Source organism: Procambarus clarkii, chromosome 17 (genome assembly GCF_040958095.1).
Source record: "Procambarus clarkii isolate CNS0578487 chromosome 17, FALCON_Pclarkii_2.0, whole genome shotgun sequence".
Taxonomy (NCBI): Eukaryota; Metazoa; Arthropoda; class Malacostraca; order Decapoda; family Cambaridae; genus Procambarus; species Procambarus clarkii.
Window position 1 is genome coordinate 50,763,528 of NC_091166.1, and position 23,109 is coordinate 50,786,636.

Here is a 23,109-nt window from a genome sequence, read left to right on the forward strand (position 1 = left end):
CAAAATATCATCGAATTAGGCAATATTTTGCTGTTTTTCCACGTTTTTGTGAATTTTCAGTTTATTGCTATTAATTCCTTAAATATACTATCAAAATAATGCATACACATAATTGATTAGAAATTAATCTTAAACACTTCATTTTCAATCAACTATTTTTTTCTCGTTAAAATACTGAGTAAGATATTGGAAAACGGAGAAGTTCTGTTTTTATTGCATATATCGACGTTTCAGCCGGATTAGAGCGGTTTTACGTGTACATCTTCCATCGGTAATATAAACAGAATATCAAGAACATTTTAGTTAATTCTATTGAAAACACATTGATTTTTATCATTTGTATTTGAAACAACATTGTCACAAGTCTTTTCTTGGATCTAAATAATACGAAACCTCGCTCTATGATTTGAAGTTGTACATCTTCCATCGGTAATATAAACGGAAAATCAGGAACATTTTAGTTAATTCTAATGAAAACACATTGATTTTTATCATTTGTATTTGAAACAACATTGTCATATGTCTTTTCTTGGATCTAAATAATACGAAACCTCGCTCTATGATTTGAATTTAAAATCCTCAAATATGGTAATATAGTTACTTTTTTCACGTTATTCATACAGTGTGATTTTACGTATATATATTCGTTTTTACAAATATTTCGATACTACTTCATGTTTTCTCACGATATGTAATTTGGCCTTCAAATCTCAGAATTTTGCAAATTTTGCATTTTTAAGCAAGTTTTCTTGCATTTTGTTTTGTACTAAAAATCATCGAATTTAGCAATATTTTGACCTTTATCATCCCCTTTTCTTTATGTGATTTAAACAAAATATCACCGAATTAGTCAATATTTTGCCGTTTTCCACGTTTTTGTGAATTATCAGTTTATTGTTATTTTTTTCATTAAATATACGAGAAAAATTATGCAAACACACATTTGATCAGAAAATAACCTTAAATACTTCATTTTCAATCATATATTTGTTTCTCGTTAAAATACTGAGTAAGATATTTAAAAGGGGAGAAGTTCTGTTTTTATTGAATATATCGACGTTTCAGCCGGATTAGAACGGTTTAACGTGTACATATTCCATCGGTAATATAAACCGAAAATCAGGAATATTTTAGTTAAGTTTAATGAAAACACATTGATTTTTATCATTTGTATTGGAAGCAACATCTTTATACGTCTTTTCTAGGGTTTGAAAAATACGAAACGTCGCTTTTATGATTTGAAGTTAAAATCCTCAATTTTGGCATAATAATGACTTTTTCATGTTTTTTATGTAGTTTCATATTACGTAAATATATTCATTTTTACCAATATTTCAATACTATTTCATGTAGTATCACGATATTTGATTTGGCCTTCAAATCTCAGATTTTCGCATAATATTGGATATTAAGCAAGTTTTCTTGCATTTTGTTTCGTACGAAAAGTCATCGAATTCAGCAATATTTTGACGTTTATCATCCATTTTGCCTTTGTGATTTAAACAAAATATCATCGAATTAGGCAAAATTTTGCCGTTTTTCCACGTTTTTGTGAATTTGCAGTTTATTGGTATTAATTCATTATTTATACGATAAAAATGATGCAAACACATAATTAATTTGATAATAACCTTAAATACTTCATTTTGAATCAAATATTTGTTTCTCGTTAAAATACTGAGTAAGATATTGAAAAGGGAAGAAGTTTTGTTTTTTTTGCATATATCGACGTTTCAGCCGGAGAAGAGAGGATTTCGTGTACATCTTTCATCGGTAATATAAACAGAAAATCAGGAACATTTTAGTTAATTCTAATGAAAACACATTGATTTTTATCATTTGTATTGGAAACAACATTGTCATATGTTTTTTCTTGGATCTAAATAATATGAAACCTCGCTGTATGATATGAAGTTAAAATCTTCAAATATGGTTAAATAGTGACTTTTTCACGTTTTTCATGTAGTTTGATATTACGTAAATATATTCATTTTTACCAATATTTCGATACTATTTCATGTAGTATCACGATATGTGATTTGGCCTTCAAAACTCAGAATTTCGCATAATATTGCATTTTAAGCCAGTTTTCTTGCATTTTGTTTCGTACGAAAAATCATCGAATTTAGCAATATTTTGACGTTTATCATCCCCCTTTTCCTTTATGTGATTTAAACAAAATATCATCGAATTAGGCAACATTTTCCCGTTTTTCCACGTTTTTGTGAATTTTCAGTTTATTGGTATTAATTCATTATATATACGATAAAAATGGTGTAAACACATAATTGATCAGAAATTAATCTTAAATACTTCATTTTCAATCAACCATTTGTTTCTCGTTAAAAAAATGAGTACGTTATTGAAAAGGGGAGAAGTTTGGTTTTTATTGCATATATCGACGTTTCAGCTTGATTAGAGCGGTTTTACGTGTACATCTTCCATCGGTAATATAAACGGAAAATCAAGAACATTTTAGTTAATTATAATGAAAACACATTGTTATTTATCATTTGTATTGGAAACAACATTGTCATATGTCTTTTCTTGGATCTAAATAATACGAAACCTCGCTCTATGATTTTAAGTTAAAATCTTCAAATATGGTAACTTTTTCACCTTAATCATGTAGTTTGATATTACGTAAATATATTCATTTTTACCAATATTTCGATACTATTTCATGTAGTATCACGATATGTGATTTGGCCTACAAATCTCAGAATTTCGCATAATATTGTATTTTAAGCAAGTTTTCTTGCATTTTGTTTCGTACAAAAAATCATCGAATTTAGCAATATTTTGACGTTTATCATCCCCTTTTCCTTTATGTGACTTTAACAAAATATCATCGAATTAGGCAACAATTTCCCGTCTTTCTACGTTTTTGTGAATTTTCAGTTTATTGGTATTAATTCATTATATATACGATTAAAATGATGTAAACACATAATTGATCAGAAATTAATCTTAAATACCTCATTTTCAATCAACCATTTGTTTCTCGTTAAAATACTGAGTAGGATATTGAAAAGGGGAGAAGTTCTGTTTTTATTGCATATATCGACGTTTCAGCCGGAATAGAGATGTTTTCGTGTACATCTTCCATCGGTAATATAAACGGAAAATCAGGAACATTTTAGTTAATTCTAATGAAAACACATTGATTTTTATCATTTGCATTTGAAACAACATTGTCATATGTCTTTTCTTGGATCTAAATAATACCTTGCTCTATGATTTGTAGTTAAAATCCTCAAATATGGTAATATAGTGACTTTTTTCACGTTATTCATGTAGTGTGATTTTACGTATATATATTCGTTTTTACCAATATTTCGATACTACTTCATGTTTTCTCACGATATGTGATTTGGCCTTCAAATCTCAGAATTTCGCAGATTTTGCATTTTTAAGCAAGTTTTCTTACATTTTGTTTTGTAATAAAAATCATCGAATTTAGCAATATTTTGACTTTTATCATCCCTTTTTCTTTACGTGATTTAAACAAAATATCATCGAATTAGGTAATATTTTGCCGTTTTTCCACGTTTTTGTGAATTTTCAGTTTATTGCTATTAATTCCTTAAATATACGATAAAAATGATGCAAACACATAATTGATTAGAAATTATCTTTAAACACTTCATTTTCAATCAACCTCTTTGTTTCTCGTTAAAATACTGAGTAAGATATTGGAAAGGGGAGAAGTTCTGTTTTTATTGCATATATCGACGTTTCAGCCGGATTAGAGCGGTTTTTCGTGTACATCTTCCATCGGTAATATAAACGGAAAATCAGGAACATTTTAGTTAATTCTAATGAAAACACATTGATTTTTATCATTTGTATTTGAAACAACATTGTCATATGTCTTTTCTTGGATCTAAATAATACCTCGCTCTATGAATTGAAGTTAAAATCCTCAAATATGGTACCTACCTTGAGGCTACCTTGAGGTGCTTCCGGGGCTTAGTGTCCCCGCGGCCCGGTCGTCGACCAGGCCTCCTGGTTGCTGGACTGATCAACCAGGCTGTTAGACGCGGCTGCTCGCAGCCTGACGTATGAGTCACAGCCTGGTTGATCAGGTATCCTTTGGAGGTGCTTATCCAGTTCTCTCTTGAACACTGTGAGGGGTTTGCCAGTTATGCCCCTTATGTGTAGTGGAAGCGTGTTGAACAGTCTCGGGCCTCTGATGTTGATAGAGTTCTCTCTCAGAGTACCTGTTGCACCTCTGCTTTTCAACGGGGGTATTCTGCACATCCTGCCATGTCTTCTGATCTCATGTGGTGTTATTTCTGTGTGCAGGTTTGGGACCAGCCCCTCAATTATTTTCCACGTGTAAATTATTATGTATCTCTCCCGCCTGCGCTCAAGGGAGTACAGATTTAGGCTCTTTAGTCGGTCCCAGTAATTTAGATGTTTTACTGAGTGGATTCTAGCAGTAAAGGATCTCTGCACGCTCTCTAGGTCAGCAATTTCTCCAGCTTTGAAAGGGGCTGTCATTGTGCAGCAGTACTCCACTCTAGATAGCACAAGCGTTTTGAAAAGTATCATCATCGGTATAGCATCTCTAGTGTGAAAAGTTCTTGTTATCCAACCTGTCATTTTTCTTGCAGTTGTGACGGCTACTTTATTGTGTTCTTTAAAGGTAAGGTCTTCCGACATGAGTACACCCAGGTCCTTTACATTGCCTTTTCGTTCTATGTTATGATTTGCCTGCGTTTTGTACGTGGTTTCTGTTTTTATATTTTCAATTTTTCCGTAGCGCATGAGCTGAAACTTATCCTCGTTGAATACCATATTATTTTCTGTAGCCCATAGAAAGACCTGATCAACATCTGATTGGAGGTTTGCCGTGTCCTCTATGTTGCCAACTCTCATGAAAATCCTAGTGTCATCTGCAAAGGATAATAATATATATATGGTAATATAGTGACTTTTTTCACGTTATTCATGTAGTGTGATTTTACGTATATATATTCGTTTTTACCAATATTTCGATACAACTTCATGTTTTCTCACGATATGTGATTTGGCCTTCAAATCTCAGAATTTCGCAAATTTTGCATTTTAAGCAAGTTTTCTTGCATTTTGTTTTGTACTAAAAATCATCGAATTTAGCAATATTTAGACCTTTATCATCCCCTTTATCCTTTATGTGATTTAAACAAAATATCATCGAATTAGGCAATATTTTGCCGTTTTCCACGTTTTTGTGAATTACCAGTTTATTGTTATTTTTTCATTAAATATACGAGAAAAATTATGCAAAAACATAATTGATCAGAAAATAACCTTAAATACTTCATTTTCAATCATATATTTGTTTCTCAATAAAATACTGAGTAAGATATTTAAAAGGGGAGAAGTTCTGTTTTTATTGCATATATCGACGTTTCAGTCGGATTAGAACGGTTTAACGTGTACATATTCTATCGGTAATATAAACCGAAAATCAGGAATATTTTAGTTAAGTTTAATGAAAACACATTGATTTTTATCATTTGTATTGGAAGCAACATCTTTATACGTCTTTTCTAGGGTCTAAAAAATACGAAACGTCGCTTTTATGATTTGAAGTTAAAATCCTCAAATTTGGCATAATAATGACTTTTTCATGTTTTTATGTAGTTTGATATTACGTAAATATATTCATTTTTACCAATATTTCGATACTATTTCATGTAGTATCACGATATGTGATTTGGCCTTCAAATCTCAGATTTTCGCATAATATTGGATTTTAAGCAAGTTTCTTGCATTTTGTTTCGTACTAAAAATCATCGAATTCAGCAATATTTTGACGTTTATCATCCCCTTTTCCTTTATGTGATATAAACAAAATATCATCGAATTAGGCAATATTTTGCTGTTTTCCCACGTTTTTTGAATTTTCAGTTTATTGTTATTAATTCATTAAATATACGATAAAATTATGCAAACACATAATTGATTAGAAAATAACCTTAAATACTTCATTTTCAATCATCTTTTTGTTTCTCGTTAAAAGAAAACACATTGATTTTTATCATTTGTATTTGAAACAACATTTTCATATGTCTTTTCCTGGATCTAAATAATACGAAACCTCGCTCTATAATTTGAAGTTAAAATCCTCAAATATGGTAATATAGTGACTTTTTTCACGTTATTCATGTAGTGTGATATTACGTATATATATTCGTTTTTACCAATATTTCGATACTACTACATGTTTTCTCACGATATGTGATTTGGCCTTTAAATCTCAGAATTTCGCAAATTTTGCATTTTTAAGCAACTTTTCTTGCTTTTTGGTTTGTACTAAAAATCATCGAATTTAGTAATATTTTGACCTTTATCATCCCCTTTTCCTTTATGTGATTTAAACAAAATATAATTTAATTAGGCCGTTTTTCCACGTATTTGTGAATTTTCAGTTTATTGTTATTAATTCATTAAATATACGATAAAACTATGCAAACACATAATTGATCAGAAAATAACCTTAAATACTTCATTTTCAATCATCTTTTTGTTTCTCGTTAAAATACTGAGTAAGATATTGAAAAGGGGAGAAGTTCTTTTTTTTTTTTTTTTGCATATATCGACGTTTCAGCCGGATTAGAACGGTTTTACGTGTACATCTTCCATCGGTAATATAAACCGAAAATCAGGAACATTTTAGTTAAGTTTAATGAAAACACATTGATTTTTATGATTTGTGTTGGAAGCAACATCTTTATATGTCTTTTCTAGGGTTTGAAAAATACGAAACGTCCCTCTATGATTCGAAGTTAAAATCCTCAAATTTTTCATAATAATGACTTTTTCACGTTTTTCATGTAGTTTGATATTACGTAAATATATTCATTTTTAGCAATATATCGATATTATTTCATATAGTATCAGGATATGTGATTTGGCCTTCAAATCTCAGATTTTCGCATAAAATTGCATTTTAAGCAAGTTTTCTTGCATTTTGTTTCGTACTAAAAATCATCGAATTCAGCAATATTATGACGTTTATCATCCCCTTTTTCTTTATGATATCGACATTTTTTAGCAATATATCGATATTATTACATATAGTATCAGGATATGTGATTTGGCCTTCAAATCTCAGATTTTCGCATAATATTGCATTTTAAGCAAGTTTTCTTGCATTTTGTTTCGTACTAAAAATCATCGAATTCAGCAATATTTTGACATTTATCATCCCCTTTTCCTTTATGTGATATAAACAAAATATCATCGAATTAGGCAATATTTTCTTTTTTTCCACGTTTTTGTGAATTTTCAGTTTATTACTATTAATTCATTAAATATACGATAAAAATAATGCAAACACATAATTAATTAGAAATTAACCTTAAACACTTCATCTTCAATCAACAATTTTTTTCTCGTTAAAATACTGAGTAAGATATTGGAAAGGGGAGAAGTACTGTTTTTATTGCATATATCGACGTTTTAGCCGGATTAGAGCGGTTTTACGTGTAAATCTTCCATCGGTAATATAAACGGAAAATCAGGAACATTTTAGTTAATTCTAATGAAAACACATTGATTTTTATCATTTGTATTTGAAACAACATTGTCATATGTCTTTCTTGGATCTAAATAATACGAAACCTCGCTCTATGATTTGAAGTTAAAATCCTCAAATATGGTAATATAGTGACTTTTTTCACGTTATTCATGTAGTGTGATTTTACGTATATATATTCGTTTTTACCAATATTTCGATACTACTTCATGTTTTCTCACGATATGTGATTTGGCCTTCAAATCTCAGAATTTCGCAAATTTTGCATTTTAAGCAAGTTTTCTTGCATTTTGTTTTGTACTAAAAATCATCGAATTTAGCAATATTTTGACCTTTATCATCCCCTTTTCCTTTAAGTGATTTAAACAAAATATCATCGAATTAGGCAATATTTTGCCGTTTTCCACGTTTTTGTGAATTACCAGTTTATTGTTATTTTTTCATTAAATATACGAGAAAAATTATGCAAAAACATAACTGATCAGAAAATAATCTTAAATACTTCATTTTCAATCATATATTTGTTTCTCGTTAAAATACTGAGTAAGATATTTAAAAGGGGAGAAGTTCTGTTTTTATTGCATATATCGACGTTTCAGTCGGATTAGAACGGTTTAACGAGTACATATTCTATCGGTAATATAAAACGAAAATCAGGAATATTTTAGTTAAGTTTAATGAAAACACATTGATTTTTATCATTTGTATTGGAAGCAACATCTTTATACGTCTTTTCTAGGGTCTAAAAAATACGAAACGTCGCTTTTATGATTTGAAGTTAAAATCCTCATATTTGGCAAAATAATGACTTTTTCATGTTTTTTATGTAGTTTGATATTACGTAAATATATTAATTTTTACCAATATTTCGATACTATTTCATGTAGTATCACGATATGTGATTTGGCCTCCAAATCTCAGATTTTCGCATAATATTGGATTTTAAGCAAGTTTTCTTGCATTTTGTTTCGTACTAAAAATCATCGAATTCAGCAATATTTTGACATTTATCATCCCCTTTTCCTTTATGTGATATAAACAAAATATCATCGAATTAGGAAATATTTTGCTGTTTTTCCACGTTTTTTGAATTTTCAGTTTATTGTTATTAATTCATTAAATATACGATAAAATTATGCAAACACATAATTGATCAGAAAATAACCTTAAATACTTCATTTTCAATCATCTTTTTGTTTCTCGTTAAAAGAAAACACATTGATTTTTATCATTTGTATTTGAAACAACATTTTCATATGTCTTTTCCTGGATCTAAATAATACGAAACCTCGCTCTATAATTTGAAGTTAAAATCCTCAAATATGGTAATATATTGACTTTTTTCACGTTATTCATGTAGTGTGATATTACGTATATATATTCGTTTTTACCAATATTTCGATACTAGTACATGTTTTCTCACGATATGTGATTTGGCCTTTAAATATCACAATTTCGCAAATTTTGCATTTTTAAGGAAGTTTTCTTGCATTTTGGTTTGTACTAAAAATCATCGAATTTAGTAATATTTTGACCTTTATCATCCCCTTTTCCTTTATGTGATTTAAACAAAATATAATTGAATTAGGCCGTTTTTCCACGTATTTGTGAATTTTCAGTTTATTGTTATTAATTCATTAAATATACGATAAAATTATGCAAACACATAATTGATCAGAAAATAACCTTAAATCCTTCATTTTCAACCATCTTTTTGTTTCTCGTTAAAATACTGAGTAAGATATTGAAAAGGGGAGAAGTTCTGTTTTTTTTTTTTTTTTTGCATATATCGACGTTTCAGCCGGATTAGAACGGTTTTACGTGTACATCTTCCATCGGTAATATAAACCGAAAGTCAGGAACATTTTAGTTAAGTTTAATGAAAACACGTTGATTTTTATGATTTGTATTGGAAGCAACATCTTTATACGTCTTTTCTAGGGTTTGAAAAATACGAAACGTCCCTTTATGATTCGAAGTTAAAATCCTCAAATTTTTCATAATAATGACTTTCACGTTTTTCATGTAGTTTGATATTAAGTAAATATATTCATTTTTAGCAATATATCGATATTATTTCATATAGTATCAGGATATGTGATTTGGCCTTCAAATCTCAGATTTTCGCATAATATTGCATTTTAAGCAAGTTTTCTTGCATTTTGTTTCGTACTAAAAATCATCGAATTCAGCAATATTATGACGTTTATCATCCCCTTTTCCTTTATGTGATATAAACAAAATATCATCGAATTAGGCAATATTTTGCTGTTTTTCCACGTTTTTGTGAATTTTCAATTTATTGCTATTAATTCATTAAATATACGATAAAAATAATGCAAACACATAATTGATTAGAAATTACCCTTAAACACTTCATCTTCAATCAACAATTTTTTTCTCGTTAAAATACAGAGTAAGATATTGGAAAGGGGAGAAGTTCTGTTTTTATTGCATATATCGACGTTTTAGCCGGATTAGAGCGGTTTTACGTGTAAATCTTCCATCGGTAATATAAACGGAAAATCAGGAACATTTTAGTTAATTCTAATGAAAACACATTTTTATCATTTGTATGTGAAACAACATTGTCATATATCTTTTCTTGGATCTAAATAATACGAAACCTCGTTCTATGATTTGAAGTTAAAATGCTCAAATATGGTAATATAGTGACTTTTTTCACGTTATTCATGTAGTGTGATTTTACGTATATATATTCGTTTTTACCAATATTTCGATACTACTTCATGTTTTCTAACGATATGTGATTTGGCCTTCAAATCTCAGAATTTTGCAAATTGTGCATTTTTAATCAAGTTTTCTTGCATTTTGTTTTGTACTAAAAATCATCGAATTTAGCAATATTTTGACCTTTATCATCCCCTTTTCCTTGATGTGATTTAAACAAAAAATATCATCAAATTTGGCAATATTTTGTCGTTTTTCCACGTTTTTGTGAATTATCAGTTTATTGTTATTTTTTCATTAAATATGCGAGAAAAATTATGCAAACACATAATTGATCAGAATACTTCATTTTCAATCATATATTTGTTTCTCGTTAAAATACTGAGTAAGATATTTAAAAGGGGAGAAGTTCTGTTTTTATTGCATATATCGACGTTTCAGCCGGATTAGAACGGTTTTACGTGTACATATTTCATCGGTAATATAAACCGAAAATCAGGAATATTTTAGTTAAGTTTAATGAAAACACATTGATTTTTATCATTTGTATTGGAAGCAACATCTTTATACGTCTTTTCTAGGGTCTAAAAAATACGAAACGTCGCTTTTATGATTTGCAGTTAAAATCCTCAAATTTGGCATAATAATGACTTTTTCATGTTTTTTATGTAGTTTGATATTACGTAAACATATTCATTTTTACCAATATTTCGATACTATTTCATGCAGTATCACGATATGTGATTTGGCTTTCAAATCTCAGATTTTCGCATAATATTGGATTTTAAGCAAGTTTTCTTGCATTTTGTTTCGTACTAAAAATCATCGAATTCAGCAATATTTTGACGTTTATCATCCCCTTTTCCTTTCTGTGATATAAACAAAATATTATCGAATTAGGCAATATTTTGCTGTTTTTCCACTTTTTTGTGAATTTTCAGTTTATTGCTATTAATTAATTAAATATACGATAAAAATAATGCAAACACATAATTGATTAGAAATTAACCTTAAACACTTCATTTTCAATCAACTCTTTGTTTCTCGTTAAAATACTGAGTAAGATATTGGAAAGGGGAGAAGTTCTGTTTTTATTTCATATATCGACGTTTCAGCCGGATTAGAGCGGTTTTACGTGTACATCTTCCATCGGTAATATAAACGGAAAATCAGGAACATTTTAGTTAATTCTAATGAAAACACATTGATTTTTATCATTTGTATTTGAAACAACATTGTCATATGTCTTTTCTTGGATCTAAATAATACGAAACCTCGCTCTATGATTTGAAGTTAAAATCCTCAAATATGGTAATATAGTGACTTTTTTCACGTTATTCATTCAGTGTGATTTTTCGTATATATTCGTTTTTACCATTATTTCGACACTACTTCATGTTTTTCTCACGATATGTAATGTGGCCTTTAAATCTCAGAATTTCGCAAATTTTGCATTTTTAAGCAAGTTTTCTTGCATTTTTTTTTGTACTAAAAATCTTCGAATTTAGCAATATTTTGACCTCTATCATCCCCTTTTCCTTTATGTGATTTAAACAAAATATCATCGAATTAGGCAATATTTTGCTGTTTTTCCACGTTTTTGTGAATTTTCAATTTATTGCTATTAATTAATTAAATATACGATAAAAATGATGCAAACACATAATTGATTAGAAATCAACCTTAAACACTTCATTTTCAATCAACTCTTTGTTTCTCGTTAAAATACTGAGTAAGATATTGGAAAGGAGAGAAGTTCTGTTTTTATTGCACATATCGACGTTTCAGCCGGATTAGAGCGGTTTTATGTGTACATCTTCCATCGGTAAAATGTTAAATGTTAAGTAAAATGTTCCTGATTTTCCGTTTATATTACCGATGGAAGATGTACACGTAAAATCGCTCTAATCCGGCTGAAACGTCGATATATGCAATAAAAACCGATCTTCTCCCCTTTTCAATATCTTACTCAGTATTTTAACGAGAAACAAATATTTGATTGAAAATGAAGTATTTAAGGTTATTATCTAATCAATTATGTGTTTGCATCATTTTTATCGTATATATAATGAATTAATACCCATAGACTGAAAATTCACATAAACGTGGAAAAACGGCAAAATATTGCTTAATTCGATGATATTTTGTTTAAATCACATAAAGGAAAAAGAGATGATAAACGTCAAAATATTGCTAAATTCGATGATTTTTCGTACGAAACAAAATACAAGAAAACTTGCTTAAAATGCAATATTATGCGAAATTCTCAGATTTGAAGGTCAAATCACATATCGTGATACTACATGAAATAGTATCGAAATATTGGTAAAAATGAATATATTTACGTAATATCAAACTCCATGATTAACGTGAAAAAGTCACTATTTTACCATATTTGAGGATTTTAACTTCAAATCAAAGAGCGAGGTTTCGTATTATTAAGATCAAAGAAAAGACATATGACAATGTTGTTTCCAATACAAATGATAAAAAAAAATGTGTTTTCATTAGAATTAACTAAAATGATTTTGATTTTCCGTTTATATTACCCATGAAAGATATACACGTAAAACCGCTCTAATCCGGCTGAAACGTCGATATATGCAATAAAAACCAAACTTCTCCCCTTTTCAATATCTTACTCAGTATTTTAAAAAGAAACAAATGGTTGATTGATAATGAAGTATTTAAGGTTAATTTCTAATCAATTATGTGTTTGCATCATTTTTATCGTATATTTATATTCGCAGTTTGAAATTACGAACTTTATACCGAAAATATGCCAATTACTGAGAGCGGCGATGGGTCACAGTTTGCCCAAACCCACCCTGTAGTTTTGAAAATATCCCAAACATCCCAAATTCGACTCTTGAACCATATTTTGGAGCTAAATTCTGGCTCTCTGCACGTATTCGCATTTTGAAATTACAACTTTTAATACCGAAAATATGCCAATTACTGAACGCGCCGATGAGTCATATTTTGCCCAAACCCTCCCAGCAGTTTTCAAAATATCCCAAACATCCCAAATTTGACGCTTTAGCAATATTTTGGAGCAAAATTATCGCTCTCTGCACGTATTCGCAGTTTGAAATTACGACTTTTTATACCGAATATATTCCAATTACTGGGATCAGCGATGGGTTTCCATTTTCCCAAACCCTCCCTACAATTGTAAAAATTTCACAAGCATCCCAAATTCGACGCTTGAACCAAAATTTGGAGCCAAATTCTTGCTCTCTGCACGTATTCGCAGTTTGAAATTACGTCTTTTTATACAGAAAAAATGCCAATTACTGTAAGCGGCGATGGATCACGTTTTGCCCAAAACCTCCCTGCAGTTTTCAAAATATCCCAAACATCCCAAATTCGAATATTGAGCAATATTTTGGAGCCAAATTCTGGCTCTCTGCACGTATTCGCAGTTTGAAATTACGAATTTTTATACCGAATATATGCCAATTACTGGGATCAACGATGGATCACATTTTGCCCAAACCCTCCATGCAGTTTTAAAAATATCACAAACATCCCAAATTCGACGCTTGAACCATATTTTGGAACCAAATTCTGGCTCTCTGCACGTATTCGCAGTTTGATATTACTAATTTTTATACAGAAAAAATGAAAATTACTGAAAGCGGCGATGGACCACATTTTGCCCAAACCCTCCCAGCAGTTTTAAAAATATCACAAACATCCCAAATTCGACGCTTGAACCATATTTTGGAGCAAAGTTCTGGCTCTCTGCACGTATTCGCAGTTTGATATTACTACTTTTTATACCGAAAATATGCCAATTACTGAACGCGCCGATGTGTCACATTTGGCCCAAGTCCTCCCTGCAGTTTTAAAAATATCACAAACATCCCAAATTCAACCCTTGAACCATATTTTGGAGCCAAATTCTGGCTCTCTGCATGTATTCGCATTTTGAAATTACGACTTTTTATACAGAAAAAATGCTAATTACTGAAAGCGGCGATGGTTCACATTTTGCCCAAAATCTTCCTGATGTTTTCAAAATATCCCAAACATCCCAAATTCGACGCTTGGGCCATATTAAGGAGCCAAATTCTGGCTCTCTGCATGTATTCGCAGTTTGAAATTACGAATTTTATACCGAAAATATGCCAATTGCTGAGAGCGGCGATGGGTCACAGTTTGCCCAAACCCACCCTGCAGTTTTGAAAATATCTCAAACATCCCAAGTTCGACGCTTCAGCCATATTTTGGCGCCAAATTCTGGCTCTTAGCACGTATTCGCAGTTTGAAATTACAACTTTTTATACAGAAAATATGCCAATTACTGAACGCGCCGATGAGTCACATTTTGCCAAACCCTCCCTGCAGTTTTCAAAGAGTCGAATGTTATTGATGTTCCGTTTATATTACCGATGGAAGATGTACACGTAAAACCGCTCTAACCCGGCTGAAACGTCGATGAAATATTATTGAGCAATATTTTGGAGCCAAATTCTGGCTCTCTGCACGTATTCGCAGTTTGAAATTACGAATTTTTATACCGAATATATGCCAATTACTGGGATCAACGATGGATCACATTTTGCCCAAACCCTCCATGCAGTTTTAAAAACATCACAAACATCCCAAATTCGACGCTTGAACCATATTTTGGAACCAAATTCTGGCTCTCTGCACGTATTCGCAGTTTGATATTACGACTTTTTATACAGAAAAAATGAAAATTACTGAAAGCGGCGATGGACCACATTTTGCCCAAACCCTCCCAGCAGTTTTAAAAATATCACAAACATCCCAAATTCGACGCTTGAACCATATTTTGGAGCAAAGTTCTGGCTCTCTGCACGTATTCGCAGTTTGATATTACTACTTTTTATACCGAAAATATGCCAATTACTGAACGCGCCGATGTGTCACATTTGGCCCAAGTCCTCCCTGCAGTTTTAAAAATATCACAAACATCCCAAATTCAACCCTTGAACCATATTTTGGAGCCAAATTCTGGCTCTCTGCATGTATTCGCATTTTGAAATTACGACTTTTTATACAGAAAAAATGCTAATTACTGAAAGCGGCGATGGTTCACATTTTGCCCAAAATCTTCCTGATGTTTTCAAAATATCCCAAACATCCCAAATTCGACGCTTGGGCCATATTAAGGAGCCAAATTCTGGCTCTCTGCATGTATTCGCAGTTTGAAATTACGAATTTTATACCGAAAATATGCCAATTACTGAGAGCGGCGATGGGTCACAGTTTGCCCAAACCGACCCTGCAGTTTTGAAAATATCTCAAACATTCCAAGTTCGACGCTTCAGCCATATTTTGGCGCCAAATTCTGGCTCTTAGCACGTATTCGCAGTTTGAAATTACAACTTTTTATACAGAAAATATGCCAATTACTGAACGCGCCGATGAGTCACATTTTGCCAAACCCTCCCTGCAGTTTTCAAAGAGTCGAATGTTCTTGATGTTCCGTTTATATTACCGATGAAAGATGTACACGTAAAACCGCTCTAACCCGGCTGAAACGTCGATATATGCAATAAAAATCGAACTTCTCCCCTTTTCAATATCCTACTCAGTATTTTAACGAGAAACTAACGCTTGATTGAAAATGAAGTATTTAAGGTTAATTTCTAATCAATTATGTGTTTGCATCATTTTTATCGTATATTTAATGAATTAATAACAATAAACTGAAAATAAACAAAAACGTGGGAAAACGGCAAAATATTGCCTAATGCGATGATATTATGTTTAAATCACATAAAGGAAAAGGGGATGATAAACGTCAAAATATTGCTAAATTCGATGATTTTTCGTACGGAACAAAATGCAAGAAAACTTGCTTAAAATGCAATATTATGCGACATTCTGAGATTTGAAGGCCAAATCACATCGTGATACTACATGAAATAGTATCGAAATATTGGTAAAAATGAATATATATTTCCGTAATATCAAAGTACATGATTAACGTAATATCAAACTCCATGATTAACGTGAAAAAGTCACTATTTTACCATATTTGAGGATTTTAATTTCAAATCATAGAGCGAGGTTTCGTATTATTTAGATCAAAGAAAAGACATATGACAATGTTGTTTCCAATACAAATGATAAAAAACAATGTATTTTCCTTAGAATTAACTAAAATGTTCTTGATTTTCCGCTTATATTACCGATGGAAGATGTACACGCAAAACCGCTCTTAGCCGGCTGAAACGTCGATATATGCAATAAAAACCGAACTTCTCCCCTTTTCAATATCTTACTCAGTATTTTAACGAGAAACAAATAGTTGATTGAAAATGAAGTATTTAAGGTTATTATCTAATCAATTATGTGTTTGCATCATTTTTATCGTATGTATAATGAATTAATACCCATAAACTGAAAATTCACAAAAACGTGAATTCAATCAACTATTTGTTTCTCGTAAAATACTAAGATATTGAAAAGGGAAGAAGTTCTGTTTTTATTGCATATATCGACGTTTCAGCCGGAATAGAGCGGTTTTCGTGTACATCTTCCAACGGTAATATAAACGGAAAATCAGGAACATTTTAGTTAATTCTAATGAAAATACATTGATTTTTATCATTTGAATTGGAAACAACATTGTCATATGTCTTTTCTTGGATCTAAATAATACGAAACCTCGCTCTTTCAGCCGGAAATCGACGTTTCAGCCGGAATCTCTTGAGCCTCTGCATCCCTCTCTTGAGCCTTTGCATCACTCTCTTAAGCCTCTGCATCCCTCTCATGATCCTCTGCATCACTCTCAAGAGCCTCTGCATCCCTCTCTTGTGCCTCTGAATGAGTGAGAGTGCATCACCCTTTTAAGCCTCTGAATGACTGTTTTGAGCCTTTGCATCACTTTCTTAAAACTCTGCATCCCTCTCTTAAGCCTCTACATCACTCTCTTGAGCCTCTGCATCACTCTCTTGAGCCTCTGCATCACTCTCGTAAGCCTCTGCATCACTCTCGTAAGCCTCTGCATCATTCTCTTGACCCTCTGCATCACTCTCTTTGGCCTCTGCATCCCTCTCTTGAGCCTCTGCATCATTCTCTTAGGCCTCTGCATCACTCTCTTGAACTCAAGAGAGTGATGCAGAGGCTCAAGAGAGTTATGCAGAGGCTCAAGAGAGTGATGCAGAGGCTGACGAGAGTGAAGCAGAGGCTCAAGTGAGGGACGTAGAGGCTCAAGAGAGTGATGCAGAAGCTGAAGAGAGTGATGCAGAGGCTTAGGAGAGTGATGCAGAGGCTTATGCGAGGGGATGCAGAGGCTTATGAGAGGGGATGCAGAGGCTGAAGAGAGTGATGCAGAGGCTGAAGAGAGTGATGCAGAGGCTTAAATGAGGGATGCAGAGGCTCAAGAGAGGGATGCAGGGGCTCAAGAGAGGGATGCAGAGGCTTAAGAGAGTGATGCAAAGGCTAAAGAGAGGGATGGAGAGGCTCAAGAGAGGGATGCAGAGGCCTAAGAGAGGGATGCAGAGGCTCAAAAGAATGATGCAGAGGCTCACGAGACTGCTGCAGATGCTCAAGAGAGGGATGCTGAGACTTCAAAGAGGGATGTATTTTAATTGGCATATATTCGGTATAAAAAGTCGTATTTTCAAACTGCGAATACGTGGAGAGAGCCAGCGTTTGGTTCCAAAATATTGCTCAAGAGTCGAATTTGAGATGTTTGAGATATTTTCAAAACTGCAGGGTGAATTTGGGCAAACTGTGTTCCATCGCTGCTCTCAGTAATTGTCATATTTTCGGTATAGAATTCGTAATTTCAAACTGCGAAAACGTGCCGAGAGCCAGAATTTGGCTCCAAAATATGGCTCAAACGTCGAATTTGGGACGTTTAGGATATTTTGAAAACTGCAAAGAGGGCTTGGGCAAAATGTGATCCATCGCCGCTTTCAGTAACTGGCATATTTTCGGTATAAAAAGTCGCAATTTCATACTGCGAATACGTGCAGATAACCAGAAATTGGCTCCAAAATATTCTTCAAAGGGCGTATTTGGGATGTTTTTGATATTTCGAAAACTGCAGAGGGGTTTGGTCAAACTGTGACCCATCGCCGCTCTCAGTAATTGGCATATTTTCGGTATAAAATTCGTAATTTCAAACTGCGAATACATGCAGAGAGTCAGAATTTGGCTCGTTAATATGGCCCAAGCGTCGAATTTGGGATGTTTGGGATATTTTGAAAACTGCAGAGAGGGTTTTAGCAAAATGTGATCCATCGCCGCTTTCAGTAAATGGCATTTATTCTGTATGAAATGTCGTAATTTCAAACTGCGAATACGTGCAGAGAGCCGGAATTTGGCTCCAAAATATGGTTCAAGAGTCGAATTTGGGATGTTTGTGATATTTTTAAAACTGCAGGGAGGGTTTAGGCAAAATGTGACCCATCACTGATCCCAGTAATTGGCATATATTCGGTATAAAAAGGCATAATTTCAAACTGCGAATACGGGCAGAGAGCGAGAATTTTGCTTCAAAATATTGCTCAAGCGTCAAATTTTGGATGTTTTGGATATTTTGAAAACTGCAGGAAGGGTTTTGGCAAAATGTGACTCATCGGCGCGTTCAGTAATTTGCATATTTTGGTATAAAACGTCGTAATTTCAAACTGCGAATACGTGCAGAGAGCCTGAATTTGGCTCCAAATTCTGGTTCAATAGTCGAATTTGGGATGTTTGGGATATTTTCAAAACTGCAGGGTTGGTTTGGGCAAACTGTCACATATCGCTGGTCTCAGTAATTGGATATTTTCGGTATAAAATTCGTAATTTCAAACAGCGAAAACGTGCCGAGAGCCAGAATTTGGCTCCAAAATATGGCTCAAGCGTCGAATTTTGGACGTTTGGGATATTTTGAAAACTGCAGGGATGGTTTGGGCAAAACGTGATCCATCGCCGCTTTCAGTAATTGGCATTTTTTCTGTATAAAAAGTCGTAATTTCAAACTGCGAATACGTGCAGAGAGTCAGAATTTGGCTCCAAATTATGGTTCAAGCGTCGAATTTGGGATGTTTGTGATATTTTTAAAACTGCAGGGAGGGATTGGGCAAAATGTAACCCATCGCAGATCCAATTAATTGGCATATATTCGGTATAATATTTCGTAATTTCAAACTGCGAATACGTGCAGAGAGCGAGAAGTTTGCTCCAAAATATTGCTCAAGCGTCAAATTTGGGATGTTTGGGATATTTTGAAAACTGCAGGGGGGGTTAGGGCAAAATGTGACTCATCGGCGCGTTCAGTAATTGGCATATTTTCGGAACAAAACGTTGTAATTTCAAAATTCGAATACGTGCAGAGAGCCAGAATTTAGCTCCAAACAATGGCTCAAGCGTCGAATTTGAGATGTTTGAGATATTTTCAAAACTGCAGGGTGGGTTTGGGCAAACTGTGACCCATCGACGCTCTCAGTAATTGACATATTTTCGGTATAAAATTCGTAATTTCAAACTGCGAATACATGCAAAGAGTCAGAATTTGGCTCCTTAATATGGCCCAAGCGTCGAATTTGGGATGTTTGGGATATTTTCAAAACTGCAGGGAGGGTTTGGGCAAAATGTGATCCATCGCCGCTTTCAGCAATTGGCATTTTTTCTGTATAAAAAGTCGTAATTTCAAACTGCGAATACGTGCAGAGAGCCAAAATATGGCTCCAAAATATGGTTCAAGAGTCGAATTTGGGATGTTTGTGATATTTTTAAAACTGCAGGGAGGGTTTAGGCAAAATGTGACACATCGCTGATCCCAGTAATTGGCATATATTCGGTATAAAAAGTCGTAATTTCAAACTGCGAATACGTGCAGAGAGCGAGAATTTGGCTCCAAAATATTGCTCAAGCGTCAAATTTGAGATGTTTGGGATTTTTTCAAAACTGCAGGGTGGGTTTGGGCAAACTGTGACCCACCGCCGCTCTCAGTAATTGGCATATTTTCGGCATAAAATTCGTAATTTCAAACTGCGAATACATGCAGAGAGCCAGAATTTGGCTCCTTAATATGGCCCAAGCGTCGAATTTGGGATGTTTGGGATATTTTGAAAACATCAGGAAGATTTTGGGCAAAATGTGAACCATCGCCGCTTTCAGTAATTGGCATTTTTTCTGTATAAAAAGTCGAAATTTCAAACTGCGAATACGTGCAGAGAGCTAGAATTTGGCTCCAAAATATGGTTCAAGGGTCGAATTTGGGATGTTTGTGATATTTTTAAAACTGCAGGGAGGACTTGGGCAAAATGTGACACATCGGCGCGTTCAGTAATTGGCATTTTTTCGGTATAAAAAGTAGTAATATAAAACTGCGAATACGTGCAGAGAGCCAGAATTTTGCTCCAAAATATGGTTCAAGCGTCGAATTTGGGATGTTTGGGATATTTTCAAAACTGCAGGGAGGGTTTGGGCAAAATGTGATCCATCGCCGCTTTCAGTAATTGGCCTTTTTTCTGTATAAAAAGTCGTAATATCAAACGGCGAATACGTGCAGAGAGCCAAAATATGGCTCCAAAATATGGTTCAAGGGTCGAATTTGGGATGTTTGTGATATTTTTAAAACTGCAGGGAGGACTTGGGCAAAATGTGACACATCGGCGCGTTCAGTAATTGGCATTTTTTCGGTATAAAAAGTAGTAATATCAAACTGCGAATACGTGCAGAGAGCCAGAATTTTGCTCCAAAATATGGTTCAAGCGTCGAATTTGGGATGTTTGTGATATTTTTAAAACTGCAGGGAGGGTTTGGGCAAAATGTGATCCATCGCTGCTTTCAGTAATTTTCATTTATTCTGTATAAAAAGTCGTAATATCAAACTGCGAATACGTGCAGAGAGCCAGAATTTGGGTCCAAAATATGGTTCAAGCGTCGAATTTGGGATGTTTGTGATATTTTTGAAACTGCAGGGAGAGTTTGGGCAAAATGTGACCCATCGCTGATCCCAGGAATTGGCACCAAACTTTGAAAAAGGGAGGGTTTGGGCAAAATGTGTAAAATCGCTGATCCCAGGAATTGGCATATATTCAATATCATATTTGATATTACTACTATTACTACACGATATGTGATTTGGCCTTCAAATCTCAGAATTTCGCATAATATTGCATTTTAAGCAAGTTTTCTTGCATTTTGTTTCGTACGAAAAATAATCGAATTCATCAATATTTTGGCGTTTATCATCCCCTTTTCCTTTGTGATTTAAACAAAATATCATCGAATTTGGCAATATTTTGCCGTTTTTCCACGTTTTTGTGAATTTTCAGTTAATTGGTATTAATTCATTATATATACGATAAAAATGATGCAAACACATAATTGATTAGATAATAACCTTAAATATTTAATTTTGAATCAACTATTTGTTTCTCGTTAAAATACGGAGTAAGATATTGAAAAGGGAAGAAGTTCTGTTTTTATTGCATATATCGACGTTTCAGCCGGAAAAGAGAGGTTTTCGTGTACATCTTCCATCGGTAATATAAACAGAAAATCAGGAACATTTTAGTTAATTCTAATGAAAACACATTGATTTTTATCATTTGTATTGGAAACAACATTGTCATATGTTTTTTCTTGGATCTAAATAATATGAAACCTCGCTGTATGATATGAAGTTAAAATCCTCAAATATGGTTAAATAGTGACTTTTTCACGTTTTTCATGTAGTTTGATATTACGTAAATATATTCATTTTTACCAATATTTCGATACTATTTCATGTAGTATCACGATATGTGATTTGGCCTTCAAAACTCAGAATTTCGCATAATATTGCATTTTAAGCCAGTTTTCTTGCATTTTGTTTCGAACGAAAAATCATCGAATTTAGCAATATTTTGACGTTCATCATCTCCTTTTCCTTTATGTGATTTAAACAAAATAACATCGAATTAGGCAACATTTTCCCGTTTTTCAACGTTTTTGTGAATTTGCAGTTTATTGGTATTAATTCATTATATATACGATAAAAATGATGCAAACACATAATTAATTTGATAATGACCTTAAATACTTCATTTTATATCATCTATTTGTTTCTCGTTAAAATACTGAGTAGGATATTGAAAAGGGAAGAAGTTCTGTTTTTATTGCATATATCGACGTTTCCGCAGGAATAGAGCGGTTTTCGTTTACATCTTCCATCGGTAATATAAACGGAAAATTAGGAACATTTTAGTTAATTCTAATGAAAACATATTGATTTTTATCATTTGTATTGGAAACAACACTGTCATATGTCTTTTCATGGATCTAAATAATACGAAACCTCGCTGTATGATATGAAGTAAAAATCCTCATATATGGTTAAATAGTGACTTTTTCACGTTTTTCATGTGGTTTGATATTACGTAAATATATTCATTTTTACCAATATTTCGATACTAGTTCATGTAGTATCACGATATGTGATTTGGCCTTCAAATCTCAGAATTTCGCATAATATTGCATTTTAAGCAAGTTTTCTTGCATTTTGTTTCTTACGAAAAATCATCGAATTTAGCAATATTTTGACGTTTATCATCTATTTTTTCTTTGTGTGATTTAAACAAAATATCATCGAATTAGGCAATATTTTGCCGTTTTTCCACGTTTTTGTGAATTTTCAGTCTATGGGTATTAATTCATTATATATACGATAAAAATGATGCAAACATATAATTGATCAGATATTAACCTTAAATACTTAATTTTCTCGTTAAAATACTGAGTAAGATATTGAAAAGGGGAGAAGTTCGGTTTTTATTGCATATATCGACGTTTCAGCAGGATTAGAGCGGTTTTACGTGTACATCTTCCATCGGTAATATAAACGGAAAAACAAGAACATTTTAGTGAGTTCTAATGAAAACACATTTTTTTTATCATTTTTATTGGAAACAACATTGTCA